At 34.6% G+C, this 26,771-nt stretch overlaps 1 long non-coding RNA gene across 1 annotated transcript in view; it reads right to left on the bottom strand.

Annotated features, from left to right (window-relative positions):
- Positions 1-24,014, bottom strand: part of LOC140710023 (uncharacterized) — a 50,595-nt gene extending 26,581 nt beyond the window's left edge. The window contains exons 1-3 of the long non-coding RNA XR_012090899.1: positions 23,898-24,014; positions 22,585-22,683; positions 10,573-10,677 (exon numbers count right to left, since the gene is read on the bottom strand). This is a non-coding gene — a long non-coding RNA (uncharacterized lncRNA). The remainder of the gene's footprint in view (positions 1-10,572; positions 10,678-22,584; positions 22,684-23,897) is intronic.
- Positions 24,015-26,771: the final 2,757 nt, after the last annotated feature.

Here is a 26,771-nt window from a genome sequence, read left to right on the forward strand (position 1 = left end):
ACTTATTTTTTGTTTACTCCCTCACTACCCCTAGAGTATAAGGATAATTAGTTCAAGCAGGTTGTCTATTTTGCTTAGTAGTATATTCCCAGTGCCTAAAACAGTACCTGATACATAGGGAGTACTCAACAAATATTTGATGATTAAATGGCTGAACAAAAGAAAGACTGAATGTGAGGGAATAAGGCTTTCAAGTTAGATGCAGCATGATAAAAGCTTTTATACTATGAAGCTATTTTTAATCGTAAACTACATCTAGTTTTGCATGATTAAGTATTGCTCCTAGAGATGACAATCATAGTTCCATTTTAAAGTTTTTTTTCCTCTTCCTCTTCTTCTTCCTCTTCCTCTTCTTCTTCTTCCTCTTCCTCTTCTTCTTCTTCCTCTTCTTCTTTTTAGAGATGGGGGTCTCATCTTTTTGCCCAGGCTGGAGGACAGTGGTGTGAATGTAGCTCACTGCAGCCTTGAACTCCTGATCCTCCAACCCCAGCCTCCAGAGTTGCTGGGATTACAAGCGTGAGCCACCATGCCTGGCCCATTTAAATGTTTTCGTATTATCTTTAAGATATTGTAAATTAAGAGAAGATTAAACTGTTTAAGTTATGTGTTCAAAAGAAAAAAGCCAGGACCAAGAATAGACTTGAAAAGGTTTTTACTATAATAAAGTGAACTATTTATACCAATATTGACAAAACCTAATATAGTATAATGGGACGGAGATAATGACGGCAGTATCGGTGAAATGTGGTACATGGGGTAGATATTAAATACTGCAGTTGGAAAATCAGCATGGTCTCCCAACTGACTATATTGATGGAGGCAAGGTCTATGAAGTTTAAAAAAAAAAAAAAAAAGAAGTAAAAGGCTGGGTATGGTGGCTCAAGCCTGTAATCCCAACATTTTGCGAGGCTTAGATGAGATAATAACTTGAACCCAGGAGTTCGAGACCAGCTGGGCACCATAGTGAAACTCCATCTCTACCCAAAATAAAAAACTTAGCCAGACACTGTAGTGTGCACCCATGGTCTCAGCTACTTGGGAGGCTGAGGCAGTAGTATCCCTTGAGTCCAGGACTTTGAGGCTGCAGTGAGCTATAATTGCACCATCACAGTCTAGCCTGGGTGACAGTGAAACAACCAAAAAAAAAAAAAAAAAAAAAAGAAAGGAAAAAAAAATCAAACTCTAAAAACTCTTTTAAGTGGAAAGCTTGGATGAATAGAGAAAATATCCAAGCCATTAACTGAAGTAGGGAATTAAATAGGATAATTCATTTTAACTAGGAATTTGGGAAGTTCAACTTTGTGAATGTGGCCTTTGGGATTCTGTTATAGTCTCAAAATAGATTAAACAAATAGGTAATTAGAAATGAGAAAATGAGAATGAAGGAGTAAAGTGATGGATGTAAACTTGGTGGTGGGCCATAAAGAAATCCCCCCAAATTTTTTTTTTTTTTTTTGAGACAGAGTTTCGCTCTTGTTGCCCAGGCTGGAGAGCAGTGTTGCTATCTCAGCTCACTGCAATCTCTGCTTCCTGGGTTCAAGAGATTCTCCTGCCTCAGCCTCCTGAGTAGCTGGGATTGCAGACACCTGCCACCATGCCCGGTTAATTTTTTGTATTTTTAGTAGAGATAGGGTTTCGCCATGTTGGCCAGGCTGGCCAGGCTGGTCTCGAACTCCTGGACTCAGATGATCCACCTGCCTCAGTCTCCCAAAGTGCTGGGATTACAGGTGTGAGCCACTGAACCAGGTGGGAAATAATATTTAAAGCCACAAAATATTTAATATTTGGTGAGAGAGAGCTGGAGAAGAACAACAATAACAAAATAAAGAGGAGATACGGGAATAGGGGTAAAGACTCATAGACTGAGGAAAAGAAGCCAAGAGAAAAGACAGAGAAGAAATGGCTTCAGAAGTCAGAGGAGAACAGAAAGTGACAGGGTCAGGCAACCATAATTGGAAGGGGAATCTTCCATAGTAGCTCTCAGGTCATGGAGGAGAAAAAAAAAAAAATATATATATATATATATATATATATATATTTGAGTTGATGACTATGTTATTGTTAAACTTTAAGAGAACAGGTTAAATTTTGTGGCAAGAATTACAAAGGAACAAAGAGCAAATAACAAGAAAAAAGAGAGAAAGCTGGGGTAGATAAATCTTTATTGAAATCTAGCTGTACAGGCTGTAAATGATGCTGGAGGTATGTACAAAAATACATTCCTTGATGAATCCCAGTAATTCTTTTGGAATTATTACCAGCTTTTGATTTGAATCTGTGCTAAAATACCTGAAATACTTTAGGCCTTTTTGACTTCTTGGTCTATAAATTCCTTTGTCTCAAGGAAGCTTGTTTTTGAGAGTCTCAATCAATTGTCCTCTTTGGTCAATTTACAGGATAGCACTGCAGAATCCATCTGAATACACAGACAATATGTATGAGAGTTAATTAAGGAAAGTATTGATGAAAACATAATTTGTTTCTGAAGCTTATCAACTGAAATGGATATTAATCCAAGGTCCTGCAAAATAGCAGACTTGGCACATCTATTTCCTGGGAAAACAAATTATATTTATTTTTGAAATATTATTCATAAGACTTTACTTGAACTCGAGAAATGTAACTGTCTTGATGGTATTATCCACAAACATTTTTTTGTTATGTGAGAGACTATACTGATATCTAGGCAATGATATAGACTTATATGGGTTATCGTAGCATGATAGAGGCTGGGGCCACCAGTAAGCAACTCAGTTTTGCAAGGTAACCTATTGTGCATCTGTCTGCACGGACAAGTAAATTTTTTTGTAGATTTTAAGTATTCTTAAATTTATGTTTTCCATTTATTCATCAGAGCAAATATTTATTGTTCAAACTTTCATTTTTCTATACCATTACATTTTCTTAATAACATCTGGAAGACATTTCTTAATGTTAAATTAAAATGTTAGCAAGAAGCTTACACATGTATGACCTAAACTGGAAGGTAAGGAAGTGAGTCCCATTGCAGTGAGTAATATTTTGTGCATTGAAGTGAGGATTTATTACTAAACTTGAACATTCACAATGAGTGATGTCAACCTCACTGGCTGACATATCCAGCTATTTTTTTTGGATTTTCACTTAGCTATAAGTTCAATAAGAATTTTTCATACATCTTCTGTCAAGAAAAATAGAGTAATCTCATCAAAACTTGGCATAGCAAGAATTTGAAGTGTTGTTATTTTTTGACTATTATAGTAAATGAATGACAGAAATAATATATGTTGTCATGACTGTTTTATCTTTGCTTTTGAGGTAGGAAAATTTTCTTTTATAATTAGGTTATTTTAGCTAAACTATTTGCATATAATTGTTTGTACAACTGACTCCTAAAATACATTCAGGGAATTCTTAAGTCATTATTAATAAAAATGCTTCACAAAGATACAGACATATGATGTGAACCCTCATAAATATCCTCAGTCTGTATCCTGATAAAATAAGCAGAGAAGGATTAACAAATACATAAACTTTACATAACATATACATAAATTTTATTTTTTAGCTCTCAAAAATCTATGGATATGCATTGTTTTTATGAGAATTTGTATTCAGAAAAAGATGCTGTGAAAGGTACAGTTTAAATTGATGTTCCTATAGAAACCATGTTACCATAGAAAGTCACTTTCCTGACCAAAGATGTGATGCCTAACTTCTAGAAGAAATGATTACTGACACCACAGATAACAAATTAAAAATAATATGAACTACCGTTTACTTGGAAGACTTTCCAAAGACATACACGTCAGCGAAGCAGAGTGGTGCAATAGCTAATCTTACATCTAATTAATGAATTAAATAATCAATAGAAGTGAGTATGCAGGTCAAGGACAGAAGGTGGGGACAAGAGAAAACAGCCAAAGTTCCCCCGGGAGTGAAAGTCAGACAGTTTCCAAGATGGAGCCAGGACTTGGCAAGGCTTCGTGGAAGCAGCATGTGGGCAGACGGCATGAGACCGTTTACAAATCACTGCTGGTGGTGCCTTTAATATTGTAGACATTTTTTAATCTTCGATGCACCCATGATGTTGTAGATGTGCATGTGTTTTAGAAAAAATACAGTGACATCTTTATTTGTCTGTATGTGTGATGATCCCTTTTTCTCTTTATCTAAATGACATTGTGATTTAGTTACGTATTTTTCGATTTCCATTTTTTTTTTTTAACTCCACAGTACGTTTTTAAGATTCTTCCACAGTTTTCTCAGTAATCCAGTTCATTGCTTCTACTAGCTGCTTGATATATTAGGATATTGATTTAATGCCATTTACTCTTGCCTCCATGGTGTAATCAAGCTCTGGAAAGTGAGGTTTTTTTGTTTTGTTTTGTTTTGGTTTTTTTTGTTTTGTTTTGTTTTTTTTTTAACTTCAATGAATATCTGGACTGTCTTATAAACCTAACTAATAATTGAAAATTGTCTTACTCTTAATTCTCCTAAATAATATTGAAATACAGTCAGTCCCTGACTTATGATGGTTCAGCGTACAATTCTTTTACTTTACAATGGTGTGAAAGCTATACACGTTCAGTGGAAATTGGACTTTGAATTTTGAATTTTGATGTTTTCTTGGGCTGTGAATGTGTGGTACAATACTGTCTCTTGATGTTGGGCAGAGACAGCAAGCCGCAGTTCCCAGTCAGCCAGGCAATCATGAGGGCAAACGCCAATACCCTATGGTGTACTGTGTTGCCGGATGATTTTGCCCATCTGTGGGCTAATGTAGTGTTCTAAGCATAGTAATGTACGCTAAGCTAAGCTATGATGTTCAGTAGGTGAGGTATATTCAATGCATTTTCTACTCATGATATTTTGAATTTATGATGGGCTTCTCAGGATGTAACCCTATCAAAAGTCAAGAAGCATTTTAAAATAGGGACTATTTAAATAGAGTTTTAAAATATTTTGCAGCACTTGAAGTTACACAATTTAAGTTTCTAATTTACTGAAATTGATTTAGAACCATCTGCATAAGATCCACCTTGCTGGTCTTTTTTTTCCAACTTTTATTTTAGGTTTAGGGGGCACATGTGCAGGTTTGTTACATAGATAAATTGTGTGTTGCGGAGGTTTGGTGTACAGTTTTTTTCATTACCCAGGTTATGAGCATAGCACATGATAGGTAGTTTCTGATCCTCAGCCTCCTCCCATCCTCAACCCTCAAGTAGGTCCTGGTGCGTCTCCTGCTACCTTCTTTGTGTACAAGTGTACTCAATGTTTAGTGCCCACTTTTAAGTGAGAACATGTGGTATTTAGTTTTCTGTTCCTGCAGTAATTCACTGAGGGTAACAGCCTCCAGCTGCATCCATGTTGCTGCAAAGGACAAGATTTTGTTAATTTTTATGGCCGTGTAGCTTTCCATTCACCTTGTTTTTATATTACACATACAAACAAAAGCATCTCTAAATGATGTTTCTCAAGATACAAAATGAACTACAGCATGGAATCAACAAAGGATTTTACTGTAATCTATGTTTAGAAAGCACAGGAGGTTACTTATTAAACATATTTGATATAAAAGCTGTGAAAAAATAACAAAACTGTTAGCACCAGAGTGGTGCTTACGAACATTGCCCTATAGTAGTTAGATTCTACAAACCCAGGTGGAACCTTGGTTCATATCTTGGCTCTAACATTTGCTACCTGTCTCACATTTGGCGAGGTTCTCTGCCTCTGTTTCTTTATCATTAAAGATTATTAATGATCTTTAACTAAATTAAAATATGTTGCTTTTGGTAAAATTCTTAGAACATTACCTGATACATTATAAACCATACATATATGGATGATGAGTATAAACTCATTCACAAAAATACCTTTAACCTATTGTGGTTGATTCTAATATTGTTTTACTCAGTTTAATTTTCCTATGAACAATGATGGTCATATGTACTACATTGATATAATGACTCATGATATATAATTTTAAGAAATTAACACAGATTTTTATCTTCTTGGAAAATAATAATGTACAGAAACCATTTAAAAATGTGGAGATATCCTGCAGAGAGAAGAAAACCCTACTTATCATTTCTTAGACAGTACTTCTAAAGTTTACTTGTTCATAGAAATCTTTTCATCTAAACCAGGTTGAGCAGATCAAATTCTAAGATGGACTCCCCACAAGATTTCCTGCCTTAACCTTTTGATTTGTATATCTGACAAAATAGTATGCCCTGGTTCTGTTATCTTACACTGAAAATGTGGTTTTTCGGATATAACTAAAGTTATTGAACAGTTGACTTTGAGCTAATCAAAAGGGAGACTATTCTGGTGGGCCTAACCTGATCACATGAACCTTTTAATAGCAGAGAGTCAGTTTTCTCTAGCTGGTGGCAGAAAGAAAATCAGAGAGATTCAAAGCATAAGAAAGATGTTGCATGCTGTTGTGTTTATGGCTTTAATAATGGAAGGAGCCACATGCTAGGACCAAACAATTGCCTTTAGGAGCCTCGGGTAACTCCCATCCAATAGCCAGCAAGGAACCGCAATCCTACAGTGGCAAGGAACTGAATCCAACCAGCAACCTGAGTGAGTTTAACAGTAGATTCTTCCCTACAGCCTACAGATTGGCTGATACTTTGATTTTGGCCTTGTGAGGCCCTGAGCAGAAAATCCAGCCATGTGAGCCCAGCCTTTTGAACTAATGAACTGTGAGATAATAAAGAGATGTCATCTTCAACTACTAAATATGTGGTAATTTGTTACACAGTAATAATTATACACTAGAACACAACTCTAAATCAAAATACACAAACAATAAGAGAGTAAGTGCAATTTCAACAAGAAAAGGAAGATTTAAGAGAGGACTTCATGTTGATTTCAAGTTTGGTTATGCCTTACTGGTACAAGCAAACAAAACTGTCAGTTTGTGAAGGGGTAGCAGTGTTTTATACACACTGTGTTTTAAATACAGAACCCTATAAAAAGTAGCAGCAATAAAGCAAGGGAAGCACAAATAAAATGACTGACTTCTTTTTGTGGACTTACTCTGTTTCTTGTGTCTGGGAAGACTTTTCCACTATTCCATCACCTCAAAAAGAAGTCCCATAACCCTTTAACTATCAAACCCTTACTCCTTTTTCCTTTCTTAGCTCGAAACAACCACTGTCTCCATAGATCTTTCTATTGTGGACTTTTCTATGAATAGATTCATATCATATATGGACTTTTAAAACTGGCTTATTTCACTTAGCATAATGTTTTCAAGGCACATCGATCTTGTAGCATATATCAACACTTCATTTTTTATGGTCAAGTAATATACCATTGTATGGATATACCACATTTATTTATCTATTTGTACATTGATGAACATTTGGGTTGTTTCCATCTTTTGGCTATTATCAATAATGGCTATAAACATTTGTGTACAAGTTTGTGTATGAACATATGTTTTCATTTCTATTGGATATATCCTAGGAGTGAAATTTCTGGATAATATCTGAATTATGTTTAATCCATTCAGGAACTACTTGACTTCATAGCAAATTAACCATTTTACATGCGCATCATCTCTGTATTTCATTCCAGGATATTCTTACCCCAGAATTTACTAACTAGGTTTCCTTTCTTTTGGAAGATTCTTAGTCTTCAATAAACAGCATCATGACTTTTCCATGGTACTTTTCCATCTTGATGCAAGTGCAGTTATTCCATAACTTTCCACTTTATGACCCCCATCCATTTACCTCCCTATCACACACATAGTTCTATAGCACAATCATTGTGTTAGTTCAGGTTTCTGTTCAGAAAAACCAAAACTGTGCAGAAAGAGGCTTTCTACAGGAAATTAGTTTTTTACAAAAACATTGCAAGCAGATTACCATTAGACTTTTTGCTATAAGATCACAAAACCCTGCTATTCCCAGGGCTACTTCCACTGCCATCATATATGGTGATGGTGGATGACAAGGGATCAGAATGTTCAGCCTGTCTGAGGCAAAAACCTTCCTGTCAAAACTTGCTTGCCAGCCACCACTGCCCCAAAATGCCATGTGAAGGCAGCTAATTCACATCTAGAAACCCAGTTTCCAAAGGAGTCTATGTTGCATGAGTTTTATCCTCCTAACCTCTCCAAATAAGAGAGTAAAATGATGTATGATAAAACAAGTTAAAGTAACTACCAGTTTCTATGTAGTTGAGTTCATTTCTCTGTTTGTTCCTCAGTGACTTTGGAGTGTCTCATCCTCAAACTCCACATCCCTTCAGACTTGGCAATAGCAGCAGTTCTACCTTGGTCTGTTAAGAATTGTGCAGGTGGTGGTGGGGGAATGGGGGAAAAATGTGCCTCATCTTATGGAACAGTATCATTGACTAAATTGCAATTCCTTTATCTCCTCTCAGTCAAGTTGGTATGTATCTGCAAAGGCAATAAAAACGAGTTCTTACATATGCATATTCTGAAGAAGTATGTTACCCTTACTGAAAAACTTATTCCAATATATATTTGATCAATCATGAGAAAAATAAAGAGATATCCATAGAAATGGAGAATAAAGTCCTCCGGGTTGTTTTCTAATTTCCCATGTGAACGAAAAGCTGTATTATTCTAATTACAGTGTTTGTCAGAAGGCAATTGTGTCGGTTTGAGTGCTTTGTCACTGTGACACTAATAGAATTCCTATCTCCAATTGGAAGGTAAGTTGATAGACAGATTCTTGCCTAACTTTTGGGCATTTGCAAAGTATCTACATATTCCAGGTTACAATTCTCATAGATATGCAGGAAGAGTTCAAAACTACCAAGGCAGACATAGAAACGCACCATTGAGCTCTGCTATTGAAAGCCTCTCATGGTGGCCCATTCTGATGAGACATTGGACTTCTCTAGTAGGAAAGTTTGGTTTGGGAACTCCTATCTTTCTGGCTGAGATTTTCTCAGAGCTGCACTGAAGTCTGAGACACTACCTACTCCACTCTCTTTCTTTCCCTTTCTTGTCAAAAACATCAGATCTGCATTGCAGTCTGAAGAATTTCTCTGCCTCATCCTGCTTCCTCCCCTTTATTCTTTGCAGTTGTTTCCAACTGAAAAATCTCTTGAAAGTCTATTCCCATCTTGCTGTCTGCTTTTCAGATGACCTAAATAAATACTTTAAAAATTATAATTGGTGAAACCCCATCTCTACTAAAAATACAAAAATTAGCTGGACATGGTGGTGGGTGCCTGTAATCCCAACTACTAGGGAGGCTGAGGCAGGAGAATCGCTTGACTGGGAAGTGGAAGTTGCAGCGAGTCGTGGTCATGCCACTTCACTTCAGCCTATGCAACAGAGTGAGACTTTGTCTCAAAAAAGTAAATAAATTGTTTTGAAGATGGTGAACATGGTATTATCACCTCACCTGAGAATAAGAGTGAGATAAATTGAATAAATATAGAGAAGTGAAGTTATTTCAGTAAGAATTTTTAAATACAAAGTCATGTAGATTCTAAGGTGAGATCATATTAGAAGGCAATTTAGAAATAGACTACTTAGAGAGCTTTGAGAAAAGAGTCAACCTCTGGGTACACATCAATAGCGGCTAAATCTATGAGCATTCTCCTTGAATGATGAAACTCCATCTTTGTTTCAGTCATGGAATTGTGCTGTTGAACTTTTTGTGTCCTGTCCAGGTCAAGTCTTAAATGCGTCAGCCCTCATTACAGGTTAAATACACCCAAAGTCCCTAATCAACATTAACTGCATGTGTTTGTAAGTAAAAGCATTTGTGTTTCAATTATGGAAGAGCCTTTATTATAGTATGTAGACTATCTGAGCTTACTTTTGTTATTTCTGTAAAAGTAAGTTACTAGCCCAATTTATCTATTAACTTTTTGCAATAATTAACTATAATTTGTGAGCTTATTAAGAATGTGATTGTTTTTTAAATATTTGGAAACTCATTCTTTCTACAAAATACTAATAGCTCAGATGGGAAATGTTTTGACTAATTGTATATTTTAAGTATAATCACTAAAATAAATCAAATAGATTTCAATTCATAAAATTTTTCATTAGATAACAAGGTTATAGTTATGTAAACTTAATATAATTTCAGTGATAGGTTATATTTGTTTTTTCTTCCTATTCCCTTAGTTCATCTTGAAGTTCATTCTGGGTGTGTAACTGACTCCAAAGGCAATTTCACTTCATCCTCAGTTTTAGGAACTCCCAGGAACCAAAGCTTAAATATCTATTTTCTTAGGAAGGCTACATTTGTATACAAATATATTAAGCCTGATCCCTCTCTGAAAGCAAATATAATTACATTTCTTTTTCCCAGTTTGTAATAAAACTTTAAATAAAAATCTCTAGATAAAGGACTTCCCCCACCCCCACCCCCCCCACGGTTAAAATTTGCTTTCTTATTTACTTAACATTTGGTGGTGATGCAATGTATAAGATATCAGCCAAAGAATGACTCTGTCTTTCTCCGTTTTTTTTTTTTTCCTTCTATATGTTGCGTTTCATGTGGATGTGGGTATAGTATGCCACAGCAACATGACATCTTGATTATGTGTATCTGTCAAGACTGTTTTGAAGAACAATCTCACCTCAGAGTTCTTAGGTCATAACATTATATTCTTGGTATTTCTAGCCTATTTCTAGCCTTCCATCCATTCTCATGCAGATGGAATACATTTTGCTTTCTTGGTGATCTGTGGTAGAGAGGATGAGTTCCAGTTACCATGGGAAACGTATTTGTTTGTTGGCTTGTTTCTTGTCTTAATAGTGGTTTGTATTAAAAGTAAAATCAGAAAAATACATAAAAAATCTATTGAGATGGTGGCAAAGATTATGAATCTTAACCTTCTTATTGAATACCCAAAGAACATATCTAAAGAATTTCAATAATGACCATAGGTTATGTCAAATAGTACATTAGCAATATATATCTGTAATAAATAATATTTTGATTATTTGATTAATTTTCCACCAGATATATATATGTGTGTGTGTGTGTGTACATATATATGTAATTTTCCTAATATATATTGGTACCAAATCTATACATTTGAACTTTCCCTTCCAAACATTTTTGTATTTGGATATAGTTATTAGCAGTCATCTGTAGCAGGTCAGAGTGCTGGAGGAGAGGCTGGTAGACATCAAAATAAATGACTTCTATGCCACATCTGAGATGTCCTAGAGGCTGAGATCATGATTCCCTTTGGCAAATAAACTAAAAGTTCTAGAATTTTCAGACTCCTGTTAGTTTCTGCTACCACTTAAGTGTTAACTAATAACTAACAATAGAGCAAGCTTGACTACTAGCTTGGTGTCCTAAAACGTATGTTGGCCTGCCAGGTAATGTCCCTCCATTTGCATCTTGTTTTTTCTATCTGTGTAGCCATGGAGAACACGTGCCATAATTTACAGGGATGGTCATCTTATCTGTAAAATAAAGTGTTCCTGTCAGATGATCCCCAATATTCTGGGTTGTGTTTCTTTGGTATTTTAATTAACTAATTATTATTATTACTGTTAATTTTGTGTCTGATGAAGTGGTAAAAAGGAGCTCTACCTGCTTTGGTTGCCAACATTATCATGAATATTTTTAAATAGTATCAAAGGCTGATGAGTGGCTGGATTTTTTTGTTTTGTTTTGTTTTTTGTTTTGTTTTGTATGAGATAGAGTTTCACTCTGTCGCCCAGGCTGGAGTGCAGTGGCATGATCTCGGCTTACTTCAGCCTCCACCTCCCGAGTTCAAGTGATTCTCCTGACTCAGCCTCCCAAGTAGCTGGCATTTCCGGCAGGCACCACTACACTCAGCTAATTTTTGTATTTTTAGTAGAGACGAGGTTTCACTGTGTTGGCCAGGCTGCTCTCAAACTCCCTACTTCAGGTGATCCACCCACCTTGACCTCCCAAAGTGCTAGGATTACAGACATGAGCCACCATGCCTGGCTGAGCTGCTGTTTTTTTATTACAAAGTCTATAGTTGTTTTTCCCTTTTTTTCTTATTTTCTACTGACTTCCAGGAGGCATGAGCGTGGACTGAATGGAATACTAAGATTTCTTCCAGTTCTATGATTTTATGAATTATTACTTGACAACTATAAATTGGCAATGACATAGATGAGAAGTTTTCCTGATTTCTATTCCACTTTTTTTTTTGGCTTCTCTTTCTCCTAGGAAAACAATATTTTTTCCCCAGTTTACCATGTCTTACTGTAGTAAAGTATAACTAAAATATCCCAAAGCAAAGTGTCACTGGCTGCCAAGGCTCTTAAAACTGCTCGAACATATTTTAAGTCTGTAAAGATTATCTTTTCTCATTCTTCATACAACACTAAAATATTAATCCTGATCATAGTGTGAATATATTAGTTTTAGTAGGAGTATTTTTAGATGCTTAGTAATTAGTTCTGCAAAGGACTGATAAAATACACTATCATATCTATGAGAATTTGAGAATCATTACTTTTCTTCCTGTTTTAAATGCATGCTTACATAGCTAAAAATATTTTTAAACTGTTACCAGTCTCATTATTTTTAGTGAAAAATACACCTTTCTCCAGATACATATACCTTTATCTGGGAAATATAGATGGAATCAGTGATATATGTGTTGCTGAGCACATTACTATATCATTAATGCTTATATATTTTGAATTGTATGCATATTCTCCCCAGGGTGATTAGATCCCTTCTACAGTTAGGGTAATGAAGGCTTTATTTGCCTGAGGGGACACAGGGAACCATTTAAGAGAGTGAGGCAATTAAGCAATTATATAACATTTTGAAAACATTCAATACTTTCCACCATTTGATTCGTACTTCTGGAGAACTGCTTTTCTCATACTAGCTGGTTAGAATAGTTAAAATCTGTATAAGATATCAACTGTATAAGATAACAACCGCCCCTCCCATCTGTCATTTTTTTTTTCATGAAATTATACCTCATTTTACAAAATGGCATTTTTCTGAGAAACTAATGCTTACATTGAATTTTGCAAGTTTAATAATAAAGGATCGGGATGTTTTATTTAAAATAATTAAAATTATTTTTTTAAAGTATCATGTGTGAAAGTAATTATCACCCCAAAATTGTATTTTGCAAATTGTGCCTATTTTATCACTACCATACATTTAGGATGAAAAGAAAAATAGTTGGGGGTGGATAATCTATCATAAAACAAAAAGAAAAACTCTTGAGTCTGTATTACTTTTTGTTGGGGAAAAGGCAGGTGGGAAAAATAGATAAATACAATTTACAGTTAATCCTAAAATCTCATTACAGCCTAAAATATCAATCTCTAGAAATACAAAACATTTGCCAAAATCATTGTTAATATGTGCAACACTACCCAAATTAAAAAATGCTGTTCTCTCTTCTGCTAGTCCTCCTTCAGTACAGATATAATTAGCAATAAAATTGAAGGCAACAAAAACAAGAAAAGACATAATGATCCTGGAAAATCCACAAAATGGATTATCATTTTCTAACAATTGTTAATAGACTGTATTTTTTATGTGGTGGTGTGATACCATTTTTTTTCCTTGCTTTCTTGTAAGTTAGGTACTGTGTTATATTTATCTTTGTCAGGGCACCTAGCATCTGATAGGAATTCTAAACAGCAATGATAGTATAATATTTTTATTACCTATGCCTCTTAATAGCTCTGGCCAATAGCAAATAACACCATTTCCGCCTCCCAGAGGAGAAAGAGAAATATAAAAGGAGCTTAAGTGGATAAATTACATAGTACGGACACAGAATGTTTTCTAAATAAATAGCCTATTAAAATAGAAGTTGGCACTCTTATAAAAAGAAAATAAAAGTTCTGATGAGGAAACCTGGGTTTGTTTCTCAGCTCTAACTACAAAATAAACATCCTTGAGAAATTGCTGAACCCCTTTGTGCTTGCTTAATGTAAAATGAGAGGGCAAGATAAATGATCTCAAAGCTCCCTTTCAGTTCAGGGAGACGGTGAGATAATATGGTACCTTAGGCTGACTTAGGACCTTGTCGGGCACTAGCACTTTAAGAGTTTTACATGGATTGTATAATCATCAAAATAATCCCGCATAATAGACACCATTGTTTGTTGCATTTTATGAAGAAAGTGAGGCTTAAGGATTGAAGTATTTTATACAATGTCATATGCTTAAGGAGCAGCCAAGGTGAAGTTTTCAACCAGGCCGACTGACTTCAGAGTCCACTGGCTTCAAGACAGTGCTTTACATCCTCCTTCCAACATTATTCACAAGCCAGTCAAGACTGAGAAAGTCACAAGTGTGTGAAACCGGCATTCTTTCTGAGTTCATTTTCTCTGGTAAGATGGTTACTTGCCCATCAGTCTGGCTTATGCTACAGTGAAACACAGTTTCTTTTCGGTTAATGTTTTTGTTTGTGCTCTTTCCTTAGCTGTGATCAAGAGGGTGGCACATCTTCCAATAGGATATTTATTCTGTGTATTTTCCAAAAACTGGCCATGTAGTCACTAAACATGGATCAGAGGGAGGTTCATGGAAATTATAAATGAACAGTCAGGAGAGAGTCTTTTGTGGCAAATTTACAGGAATGTCTCCTCAGGTCAAAGTCAAAGTAAGGATGAATTAACTCCCGAAGCAATTTTGAAAAGGTGAAATTCAATGATATTGCAGTTGTTGGACCAGGTGTTAAAATGTTATTGGGTGTTAATTTAATTTTCATCCTGTCAACACTCATCTGAACTGTAACAGCTGCTAAACACAGTTCCACAAGAGCAAACTATCCTCACAGAGGAAGCAGATGCCTAATCAATAGGGCCAATAGAAATGTATGGCTCAGCCAAGCAACATACACAAGGGGGAATGAATCCCACAGGGCTCTGTCTAACCTGAATGAAAAAGAACTTTAATGATGGTGAGACTATTGAAGCAGTAAGAACAGGAGACTGAAACTCCTGGATTGGCTTCCTATTGACTCTTTTTTTTTTTTTTTTTTTTTAAATTCTGCATGACCTTGGATGGGACAATGCCTTAGTTTCTCTGTCCCCCTGAGCTTGCAGAGGTATTGTAGATGGAGTTTCAAATCTATTGCTATTTTTACTGCTATTATCATTTCACAGCTCTTGCACAATTCTGAGTAAAAATCAGCTTTTTCTTAACAAAATGTAACTTTCTTGAGCTTCTAATGTTAAAAGATAATAATGATGATGTAGTAATAGTTAATAGCTGTCCTTCATTGCAACCTAGGGTGGAAAGGAATAGATAACTTTTCACTGAGAAAGAGAATTTTTAGATTTGAATACTTTGTTGAGCACTATAATTTAAAATATGCTAAGATATGTTACCTCCCCTTCTAGAGATTTTCAAACAGAAAGTAGATTGTTATGTTTAGACCAAATATAATCTTACCTAGAAACTGTGGTTTGATTATATAACCTCTTAAGGTCAATTATAGCATGCATTTAATAATTTTCTACAAGCCAGTGTACCTCATCCAGAAGGTCACCTTTGTTTATGCATCTCAAGGTTGGTTATGGATCCCTCTGGGAGCATATGGTGGTGTGGGGCTGAAATATTACCAGAAGGTTTGGAATTTTTTTTTTTTTTAAAAAAAAGGAGTTTTGCTCTTGTCGCCCAGGCTGGGGTGCAATGGCGCGATCTCGGCTCACTGCAACCTCCAACTCCCTGGGTTCAAGCAATCCTCCTGCCTCAGCCTCCCGAGTACCTGGGATTATAGGCATCCGCCACCACGCCTGGCTAATTTTTGTATTTTTAGTAGAGATGGGGTTTCACCGTGTTAGCTGGCTGCTCTTGAACTCCTGATCTCAGGTGATCCACCCGCCTCAGACTCCCAAAGTGCTGGGATTACAGACATGAGCCACAGTGCCTGACCAGGAATTTTTAATAAGTGAAAATAAGTTGGTATTGTTTTAAGGAAGTAAAATGAAAATTTTACATGAATATTAAAATAATGCATATTTCAAATAATTTGAATGTTGAGATAGTCCCTTTGGCCTATGTACAGACACTTGGCAATTGTTCTTTCTTGAGGGGTCATCAGGGAGAGGTTCACTGTGGCTACTTATGTAGGATGTTCTATTGGAGAAGAGATTTTTCATTTTCCTGGACTTATTAAATGTCATACCAACCAAAACAACAACAACAAAACACCCGTCTTTGACTTAGAGTTTCACAGTGCTTCCCCTATTCCTCCTCTTCTGCTCTCTACTTCTATATAAAGTAAAATATTTAAGGAGGTATGCAGTAGATGTTATTTCAGAATATATAGAAACAGTAATCCAGTGACTTTATGACAAAAAAAGATTAGTTTTGAGAAGGTAAAATAATTGTGGCATATAGCCTGATGAACTGTGTGTGTGTGTGTGTGTGTGTGTGTGTGTGTGTAGATATGCCAGTGTTTATTGGGGAGAATTCAAAAGGCCATCAGGTGCATATTGAGGATTTTGTATCATAAAATTCTTATTCTAAAATATAAATGCAAATAAGGGTGATAAGAGGAACAACGCCAACCTTTAAAAAGAGCAATCATTTTGAAATGGCTCTTTGGAGCTCTTGTAGGAAAACAAATAAAAAAAATAAGGTCATGAATTGTATTTCTTAGCATTTAATTGAAACTGGGGACAAGAGCCATCATTTGTTGTGTTTAGTATGACAACATACTAGATGGTTTATCTTTTCTGTTAGGTATTTGAAAAGCTTAAAATTTGGCACAGGGCTATAACACCAGGAATTCCTTCATTCCTACCTCTCTTATCTTTCTTCTTCTATCCCCTTTTCTCCTTACCAGTGGGAAATGAATTTAGATGAAACAATTTGATGAATGGATTTTGAGCAATTTCAGTGAATAAATATGTACTTATAGGTTCAATTGGGTTTCTAGTGTGTTAACACTTTATCAGAGTCATTTATAAACTGTATTCTTATGGCTGTAAATTAATTTCATTATATAATTTATATAAAAAAGATAATAGATTGATGCATGTTATTATTTCCTTACCTTCACTAATTAGGTTATTACTAAATGAGATCAGCTAAATTCTGAAGCTTTTAATGGAAAATTGATGTAGCTATTGTGAGCCCTGGAAATCTTATTTCTTTGTTCTATCACTATAATATGTGTATAAGGACTCATCACAAAAACTTGATATTTAAGTCAAATTAAAGGGCATTTTTTACTGTAATGATCAACTTTATACAATTTATAAAAATTTGTTTTTAAAAACAAAGTTCATAGAGAAATTAGTATTTCACCTTTTCTCTTATAACTAGATGGCTTCTGGAGAGACAATTGCTTACAACTTATTCACTCTGTTCTCAATGACTTCAGCGCAAGATGAATAATTTCAGGGGCCACTTTATCTTGACTATGCTGTTTAGTAACTAGTGTGATTGTTTGTAATGAAAGGAGAGAATGAAGAATATAAAAAATGAGAAACTAAGGAGGAAACAGGGAGAAGGTTAATAACTCGTTCTGAAAATACCTGTAAGATTTAGCCATGCCCTAAAGTTTTAATAGGTTGGGCCACATTTTATTCAGGAATTTAGTGAGGAGCATATTAACTACCAAGACTTCATTTATTTTCATATATATTATTTATTTGAGATTTGGGGATTGTTCTATATCTTCCGATATGATATTATGATAGTGTGACTTTCGCTACTGTTGTTAGACAAATACTGATTGCCATTCTTCCAGGGAACCTCAAAGAATTCAAATATGCTACTTAGTATATGCACTAATATTTGCTCACTCTTCAAGTGTATGCTCAAATTTTATCGTGGCTTATCTTCTCCAAAAAAACGGGTAGGTCTCCACTTTTCTAACATGTATAATGAATTATTTAGTGTTTGTCTTCCTTGATGCACCCCCATGCTTGTCACAATAGCTGGAATATTAGGAATTGAATCGGATAGAAATTCTCAAAACTCCTCTATATTTATTTGAAAAAGCTTATCCACATTTGTTAGTTGGAAGAAACCAACACAAAGAGATTCGAATTTGCTCATGATCTCTTGAATCTCTAGAATCCTCATTTACTGAATTTTATTCTAATACTCTTCTTGAGGTAATACTATAATCTTTAAAGTTAAATGTAACCTATGGCTAATGAAAGCTGAAAGCTAAGGCATACATCTAAGCACAAGCCTAGAATTAAGAAAATGCTAGGTCTTACACTAATCCTGCTACTAGTAAGTTCAGAGAAGTTACTTGTATAAGTATGTATATGAATTATCTCCTGAAAAGTTGTTTTCTTGTTGTTTTTTAAATTCTAACAATGTTATAGTGAAGCCGTTTTAAAGTATATTTTCAAGAGATGTGGTACAATATGGTCGTTTGAGAATGTGATATATTGCTTTTCCTCATAACACTTATCACTACCTTAAGTTAAACTATCTATCTATCTATCTCTCTATCTCTCTATCTCTCTATCTGTTGAGGAGCTCCTCCTTCTCCTTGGCTTCCTCTAAAATGGAAGAACCATGACAGCATGAGAAGGACTTTGTCTATGTTTTTCGCTACTGTATCCCATGACTAGGAACAGTCCCACAGTGAGCAATGGTTCATAGATAGCATTGGGTTTGTCAGTGAGTGAATGAACCATAAATATACGTCATCAGCACCTGCTCTGTAGCTTCGTCTCAGTCTTAGTGAACTCTATGACCTACGTTAAGTGACCTTATCAATAGCTTGAACCACAACTTTAATAACAGTTCCGGTAGTATCTTTGCTCTGCTTTTGGCTTTGATTGTTTCTTTACTCGTGTATTTTGTCCAAATGGATTAACTATTTGAATGTATTTTTGCTAAACATTAATGTAGAATCTCCTTAAGGTTTTGGCATTTATTGTTGTTTATAGGTAGAAATTTTTGTAGAATAGACAAATCAAGGACAACGACTTCTTAAGATGCAGTATTCAAGTTCAGAAATGTATACTCAGATGATCTTGCACAGGTCATCTGCTTCTGAGGTTTACCTCACCAGTGCTAACTGAAATGGTATGAATATATAGCACTTCAAATAAAATGATAGTGTCATGAACTAACCAGTCTCTGAGAAAGATATTTTTTGGAACAGCCATCACTCAAATATAAATGAAATAGCTTACTCTAAGGTGTAATTATTACTTATTACTGTAATTTAATTTTGACTTCAAATCCCAAGTCTGAGTATCTTACTCATCCTGAATGTTTTAATAGTATTAGAAGTTTCTGAGTTTCCTAAAAAGTAAGACTTTGTTGCACATGCAGATATTGAAAATTTATGTAATAGGCCAAGTGACTGAAGTGTTAATTTCTATGTTTTGATATATTACAAGAATCATGTAAATATGGCATGTTTCCAAGAGTGAATTGGGAATAGATTTTATTGAACAAAATCTATTCAGAGTATGTGGCCGCTCTGTAAATCCCGGACTATTGTAGTAGAATGTGTGTTGGTTTGCAGATGTAAGGAAAAAAAAAAATCACTGCTATGCTATGGTAGCAATAAGTTCCTAGAAGGAGAGCAGGCTAAAAATAATTTATTGAAACTGCCCTCGATTTCTAAAGACATTTCTGAATTCTATTTAGAACATAGTCATTGATTACAAAGTGTGATTTGAGAAGGCAAAAGAGGCCAACTTTCCTGCAAACAAATTAAGAGATGCATATTGACTGCAGGAAAGTATGTCATCATTGAGAAATCGGAAGCAATGGGACTTTAGGAAATCAACCAGCGGTCCAGTCAAATTAGATTTTTTTTTTTTCCTCATACTTGCTGGAACCCTATGTAGAATGTACATGTTTTCAGCAGACACAAACTTTTAATTTTTTTAGTAAACTCAGTTCAACAAAATAAATAGAGGATAGGTTACAGGTTCTAGTTCATTCATATTGCATATTTTCAGAGCCCTAATAAAACACAGAAGTCCCTTGGAATCCTATGTAGGTGTATATCATCTTATGAAAATTTTTGTCCCAGTAACCCATTTTTCTTAACGGTCTAGTTTGAATGTCCCTTGGGAAGATATGACTCTAATCTGAGACCAATAACCAGCTTGCCACATTTATTTTGACCCCTTTTGGGGACTAAAAAAAGTGCGTATCTTTTCAACACGTAAAAAGACAGTAGCACTACATGCTAGTCAGCTCTACTTGATTCTCTATGTTTATAAGGTCAAGGTCATTCTCCTTTCTGAAATAATGATAGGAGAATATTCCTAAAAGTAAAAAGTCAAATAATGAGATCAGTTAGATCTCAAGCATATAATGATTCATGGAAGCATATGTATATCCTCAGAGAGTTTTTTTTTTTTAAGATAATAAACCAGAGAATTTATAATAAATAAGAGCAATGTATATCCCAAATTTATTATTTTCAACATAATGTTATAGAATATTTTCAGACATCTTTAAAATATTTTTAGATAATTGAAAACATATCCTCTAAACATATCAAACTAGGATATGATTGATAAAATGGGGTTGAAGTGGATCTTAAGTCAGTCTTAACTACTTGTGTGTTTCATTGTGTACTTGTGTAAGGCCCTATGCTAGCCACAAGGAAGGATATAAAAATGCATTTAGCACAGTGTTTATTCTCAAAGAGGTTATCCTCTAATACCCTGTGCACTTAACACAATCTCTGTGGAATTTTTTTTTAGAGAGTTGAAAACATGTCCTCTACATATATTAAACTAGGATGCATAAAAGCGTTAATAAAATGGAATTCAGGTGGACAGTAAGTCAGTCTTAAATACTTGAGTTTAATTCAAACTTGTTTAAGTGTATTTCTTACTAGAAAAATGTCCACTTTCTTTCTCTAAGTGATCTAAGACAATAAAAATGAAAGTATTTCAAAAATACTTTTAATTTTTCTTCATTTTACCAGATATTGTTAGGGATATTAAAAACAGAAACAAATAGTATAGATCTTAGGATTGTAAAACAATATATGCCAAGAATGAACAATTTGGATAGCATGGATTTACTCAAACAAAAAAATAAAAAGCATTCATAATTCCATCACCCAATCATGAACACTGCAAACACAGAGATAAGGCAGTCTTGACTGCCATTGCCAAAATGTCTCCAGTTTTGTTTCAAGATTACAGAATAAATGCATACTGTAGCTTTCCTTTCCAGCTTCAAAACCTTAGCAATGGAAGGTATTATAAAATGAATAAATGCATGTATATACATAAACATGTTGATAAAAGCAGTGGGAAAAAAATTATAATTATTCCCTTGAAAAAATTATCAAGAATCAGATTGAAGAGAAAACCATGAACACAGCAATACATGGGGCAGGGTGGGGGTGCAGGTGGGGAGTTATGAAAGGTGGAGGTTGCTCAAGGAGTGTTCCTCAAATAAGGTCGTGGAATTGCCCTCTTCATTCCCGTCTTGGGAGATTTATCTGCCCCTAGGTGGGAGCAGTGAGAGTTTCAAACTTTTCTTTTTCCTGTATGTAAAAATATATGTAACTATATTTCCAGAGTATTTTCAAAATAAAAATCATTATAACATACATACCATTTTTGTAACTTATCTAAAAAATTATTGTTAAAAAACAACTTGCCTACAAAATCATAAACTTCAGATGCAGTGTAATGTATTATGTAAACAATTACATCTTTCTCTGTTTTAAACAAGGCTGCATTGAACATCATTATAGTAAAATCTCTTATTTGCCTTTTTTCAATATGTGCTTTGATAAATTAAATTTTAGTATTATTTTATAAGTAAAAAATTGAGATTTTGATTAGATTTGCTTTAAATCTAAAAATTAATCTGTAGAAATGTCTTAAATCTTTACAATATTTAAACTTATGTATGGTAATGTCTCTTTATTCAAGTGCTTATATTATTCAATACTTCTGAAGTTTTCTTCAGTTTAATCCTAAATATTATGCATAAGTATTTTTATGTTGTTCATACTTACAGTTCTTTTTAATTTTCTAAGATATTGATATATAGATATGTACAAGTTACTGATTTCTGCATGTTTATTTTTAAGTATTTTAAAAATTATCTTGTTAAATTTAGTATTTTTTATTTGACTATATTCATTATAATTCTTCATGGTACTTTCAGGTTTTTTTCTGATTGCCAAGTGTTCTTTTTCCCCCCAACAGGCATCCTGACTCAAGCTGTATACATTTGCAATATCTGATTTTTAACCACACACTCTTCATCCTATTGACCCAGAGTGAAAATTGATACTCTTATCTGAAGGACTGTTCCCTTGAGTATATTTAAACCAGACCAATCTCTGTGTTTAATCTGGGTTCATCAGGAACCATTAGCCTTGATTGGTTAGTTTTTCTCCCCCTCCATCTCAGGACTTGATTCTATTGAGTTAACAACTATTCTCCCCAGAGAACAGCTACCGCGAGCCTGTTTCAAGTAATTCCAATATCTGGCTCATAGAAATTGAACTGATCTTTTTTTTTCTTTAGTTTTATGTGAAAAACTGCTGTAATGAATTCCGAATTTGTTCAAATCGTTGAAGATCTGTGAAGACAAAACATTCACTCAAATCTCTATCATGTTAGCATGTTATTTATCATTCCTCTGTTCTTCATTGTTGAATAATGCAACTCAGTTAAAAAGAATAAACATTATTTACCGAAGACTCATATGTTGATATCCAGTAAATCCTCATTAATCACAATTTGACAAGCTTGCGATTTCTGGTATTTCAGGAAAGAACTAGGTATATGTTTATCTGTGCAAAATATCAAAAAATGCATTAGTAAGCATTTTAGTAATGTAAATAAGACTGTGGAAGAATTATTAGAGCAAACTGTATTTTGTTTAAAATATTCCGGCGTAACACGTAACTCAGAAAATAAGACAATCTATCGAAGCCTTACAAATTACAATCTGTGAGGCCCGTCATAACTTTCATAAGAATGCTTGATTACATTGTGCTGCTAATATAAAGAACCCATCTCTAAATACAGTTAAAACGTTCATCCCGATTTTCAAACATAATTTCAAGGGGGATAATAAGTAGAAAAACTATTGGGTTATTTTTCAGATCATGTAGTGCTACTCCTACTTTTGAATATCTGTGACTCATGACCTCAAGTAAATATTTTACCTCTTCTGAATCTAATTGCTTATCATTTAAATAAAAATACATCATTGTGCATATTTCATGGAGTTGCTAGTGAGCATAATGAGCTTGAGACTGAAAGTGACCTTGAAAATTATAAATCAACAAAATTCTAAATACTCATGTTCTGGATTACTCTTATTACAAATTTGCAAAATAATTTTGTCTTCAGTTTTTGAATTCTATATGGCAAGGAGCACAATGGCCTGTGCTAACTTGTCTATAAAATCATAATTGGTATAAAACAGCTTTGATAATTGCCTCAGCTACAATATTCTGAATAATTTTCAGTTTCATTTAAATTTTAGAACAAGTGGTTATTCATGAATAAATATTACTGATACATCTTGAAAGAAATAACAAGATTCCTTCTTTAAGCTCTTAAACTCTTTCCATTCTGTAAATTAAACATATCAGTAATAGTTAAGAGAGAATCCTGATACACCATCATTTACCACTATACTACTATAGCACAAATTTTGGATGTGACAAATTTTAAATTAGTAGATGTTATTTCCCCAAATAAACAAAAGGAGAATATAACATGAAGCAAATTCAAACTACATCTTTATAAGATGTTTTATAGACATGTAACATAAAGGCTAATACTAAGATGTCATTAGTTAAATGATTAAGTTTGGAAAACTTATTATTGATGACTAGTATTGCAAAGCGTTAAAGTATTAAACATTACATCTCCTTCTGTCACTAGGTACTTTCCTTCCTTATTCCAGGCAGCAACACAAGAAAGCATTCATTATTTTAGGGGAGGACAGTCTCGGGAAAACATCAGAAGAAAGGCATAGACCTAAAATTCTTGCCTTTAACATTTGAAGTGGTTCTCAGGTAATAGACAACAAGATTTGAGAAAAACAAGCAAACAAACATGATCACACACAAGGAGTTCTTTCCCAAACTATACTAGAACAGAGACTGGAGAAAGACCATTACATCTGAAAGAAGGAGTTTAGCAATCCAGAGTCTGGTATGGGTTTCTTACTCTCTCCTCTCTTACTTGAGTTAATTCTAAACTGATGGGGACAAAGTGGAATCTCTTAATAATTTTAGAGATCTGCAGTTAGAGAAAATCTGTGCTACTGACGTTCTATGTTCCTTCTTGGCAGTAGAGGATAAAATGAAATGGCTAAATCAGTTCCGCATGCACCAAAAAGACTTACAGTATAGACAGATAGTTTTTCTGGATAAGGTTGGAATAGCTTTGCCAGTCAACTTGGAGGAGAGTTGCAGTAGCATACGTGGCCTGAATAATATAAGAGACCACATGAGAACTGTACACCTCAATTGACATAATCATGAAGGTAAAAATTCCAGAAAGTAGATGGAGGATATATTTTAGTGGATGTCACGATAGGCATGCAGTGATGAAGGACGAGATGCCACCTTTCACCTCATGTCACATTTCACCTCAGTGACCTTGGCATTTACATACAATACAAGGAAGAAAGGGAAAGGGAAGAGGAATCCTCTAGACTACTTTGAAGTGGCAAATTATGTTTCTGTTCTCCTGAGCAGAATGGAGTTAGGGTTAAATTAGACTGAGTTGTAGAAAATAAAAACTACATTTTTTCATAATTAAGTTTGAAATTATTGTACCAGATACACTGGTCTTCCTATCATGATGATTGTGTTCTCTTCCTAACATGACATTTACCTTAGTAACTCATTGTTATATATGTAAAACACAAAACAGAAAGATAAGGAAACTGGTAAATTGCCTCAGCTTTACAAGTGTCCTCTTTGTTTTCCTTTGACTTACGCTGAAGTTATCTGCAAGGGATGTCCCGGTTCTCTCTAGCTTCTCTAGTTTTAATGTCAAGCACAATTTATTTTCTTTCTGTCTTCTTATCCACTTGAAGTGGTAGAAAGAAACTTTATTCATAAACAAAATCTCTCCAGGTAATAAATTTTTGGTTTAAAATACTTTTAACCATTGGCAACTCCTAAATTTCTCTTGATAAAGAGCTTAGGGGCAGTAATCTGGCTGGAAGTGGTGACAGTGGCTGCATTATTTGAAGGGAGATAATGGGAATGTTAACAAAGTTTACTAACCATCCCCGCAACAGCACCCACAGATCTGATCTTGGTGATGCAATCTTTACTGGTAAGCTCTCCTTGTATGCTGCCTTCTGCTTATTGCTTGCATATTTTATTTTATTGCTTGTCCATTTGCTTTAAATGTGGTCAAAAATTAGATAGAGATGATGATTCTCAGTGGTTTTATGTTGAGAAATAGGCTAACAAAAAATTCATACAAAATCATTGGATGTGTTAGAACTTTTATGTCTAGAAGTCACAATAGCAGAAATAAGAATTGAAACCATTTTGATCTTTCATTTTTACTTTCAAGCTGTCTTAAATTATGTCCCAGGAGGAATTTTGGATCTACCTTTCACTGCTCTTCAGTGCCTTGTGCATTCCCAAATCCAGCTCACACCCCTTATTCTTCACTTGAATGAAACACAAGCATATCAATGCATTTAATCTTAACATGGCAAGACAGCATTCCCCTATTTCTGTGCTTGTCTTCTGTAATTCCAATTCTTAGGCAAGAATATATAGTAAGTTCTAGAAATCACGTAACTTAGTGAAATGGATTTAACCCTTTAAATGAAAATACTGAGGATTATGATCCAAGTAGTAAAAGTTCACCAACCTGTACAAAAAAAAATATTCATATAATAAATATCTATTAAATACATGCTATCAAAAGAGCACTGTTCTAGACATAAAGATGTGATAGTAAAAAACACTAACTCTCTCTCAAGATGTTCAGATTCTAGTGGAGTGAACGGACAGCAGATAATAAGCTAAAAAATAGCCACAAATCATATTGATCATTAAGACTGATGGTCAATGAATGTCCTTCTGAGAGGTCAGCATTTAAGCTTGTTCCTAAATAATAAACTGAATATAGCCATGTGAAGATTGCGTGGCAGAGCTTTGGTGGCAAAAGGAACACTAGATGACCAGAAATTTCAGTGTTTCAGGGCTTATTGGGTGAAGGTGATAGCAGCATGAGAGAAAAGGATTTAGAGAGGTAGGTGTGGGCTGACACTATGGGTATCAGAGAAATTAGACTTTATTCCCGCAGCAAAGGGAACCTATTGCAGGGTACCAGGAGCATATGGTGATTTGTTTGATGATTTAAAAATATTATTCTTTTTATAGTATAATACCAGTGATGAAATGATGTGATATCTGGAATTTGTTTAAAAAGCTGTTGGGGAGGTAAAGTGAATGAGGTTTAGTGAAACACGATTGGCCATGAATTTGATAGTCATTAAAGTTGGGCACATAGAATTCATTATACTATTCCATCTACTTTATATATAATTGAAAGTTTTCGTAATACAAAGGTTTAAAATTATATAAAAACACGACTTCCCTCCAGTATAATAAGCAATCCAGTGCCCAGATTTGACTCTGTAAATACTAGCCTTTACTGATAGGATAAACTGCTGGGGTATAGTGCTTGGCAACATAGACTGGATAATAATGAAATTTACTGCGCTAGGAAAGACAGGTCAGTGAATTGCAGCTTCGAGGGGGCACTGGAAATCAAAGTTTCAATTTTGGACATGGTAAGGGCAAAATGTTTGGTAAACATGCAGGTGGAGTTATCAAGCAGCTCTAATGTCCATATGAACCTTGAGTTCAGAAAAAGCGTAGTGCTG

The sequence above is a fragment of the Chlorocebus sabaeus genome, chromosome 24 (assembly GCF_047675955.1).
Source record: "Chlorocebus sabaeus isolate Y175 chromosome 24, mChlSab1.0.hap1, whole genome shotgun sequence".
Taxonomy (NCBI): domain Eukaryota; kingdom Metazoa; phylum Chordata; class Mammalia; order Primates; family Cercopithecidae; genus Chlorocebus; species Chlorocebus sabaeus.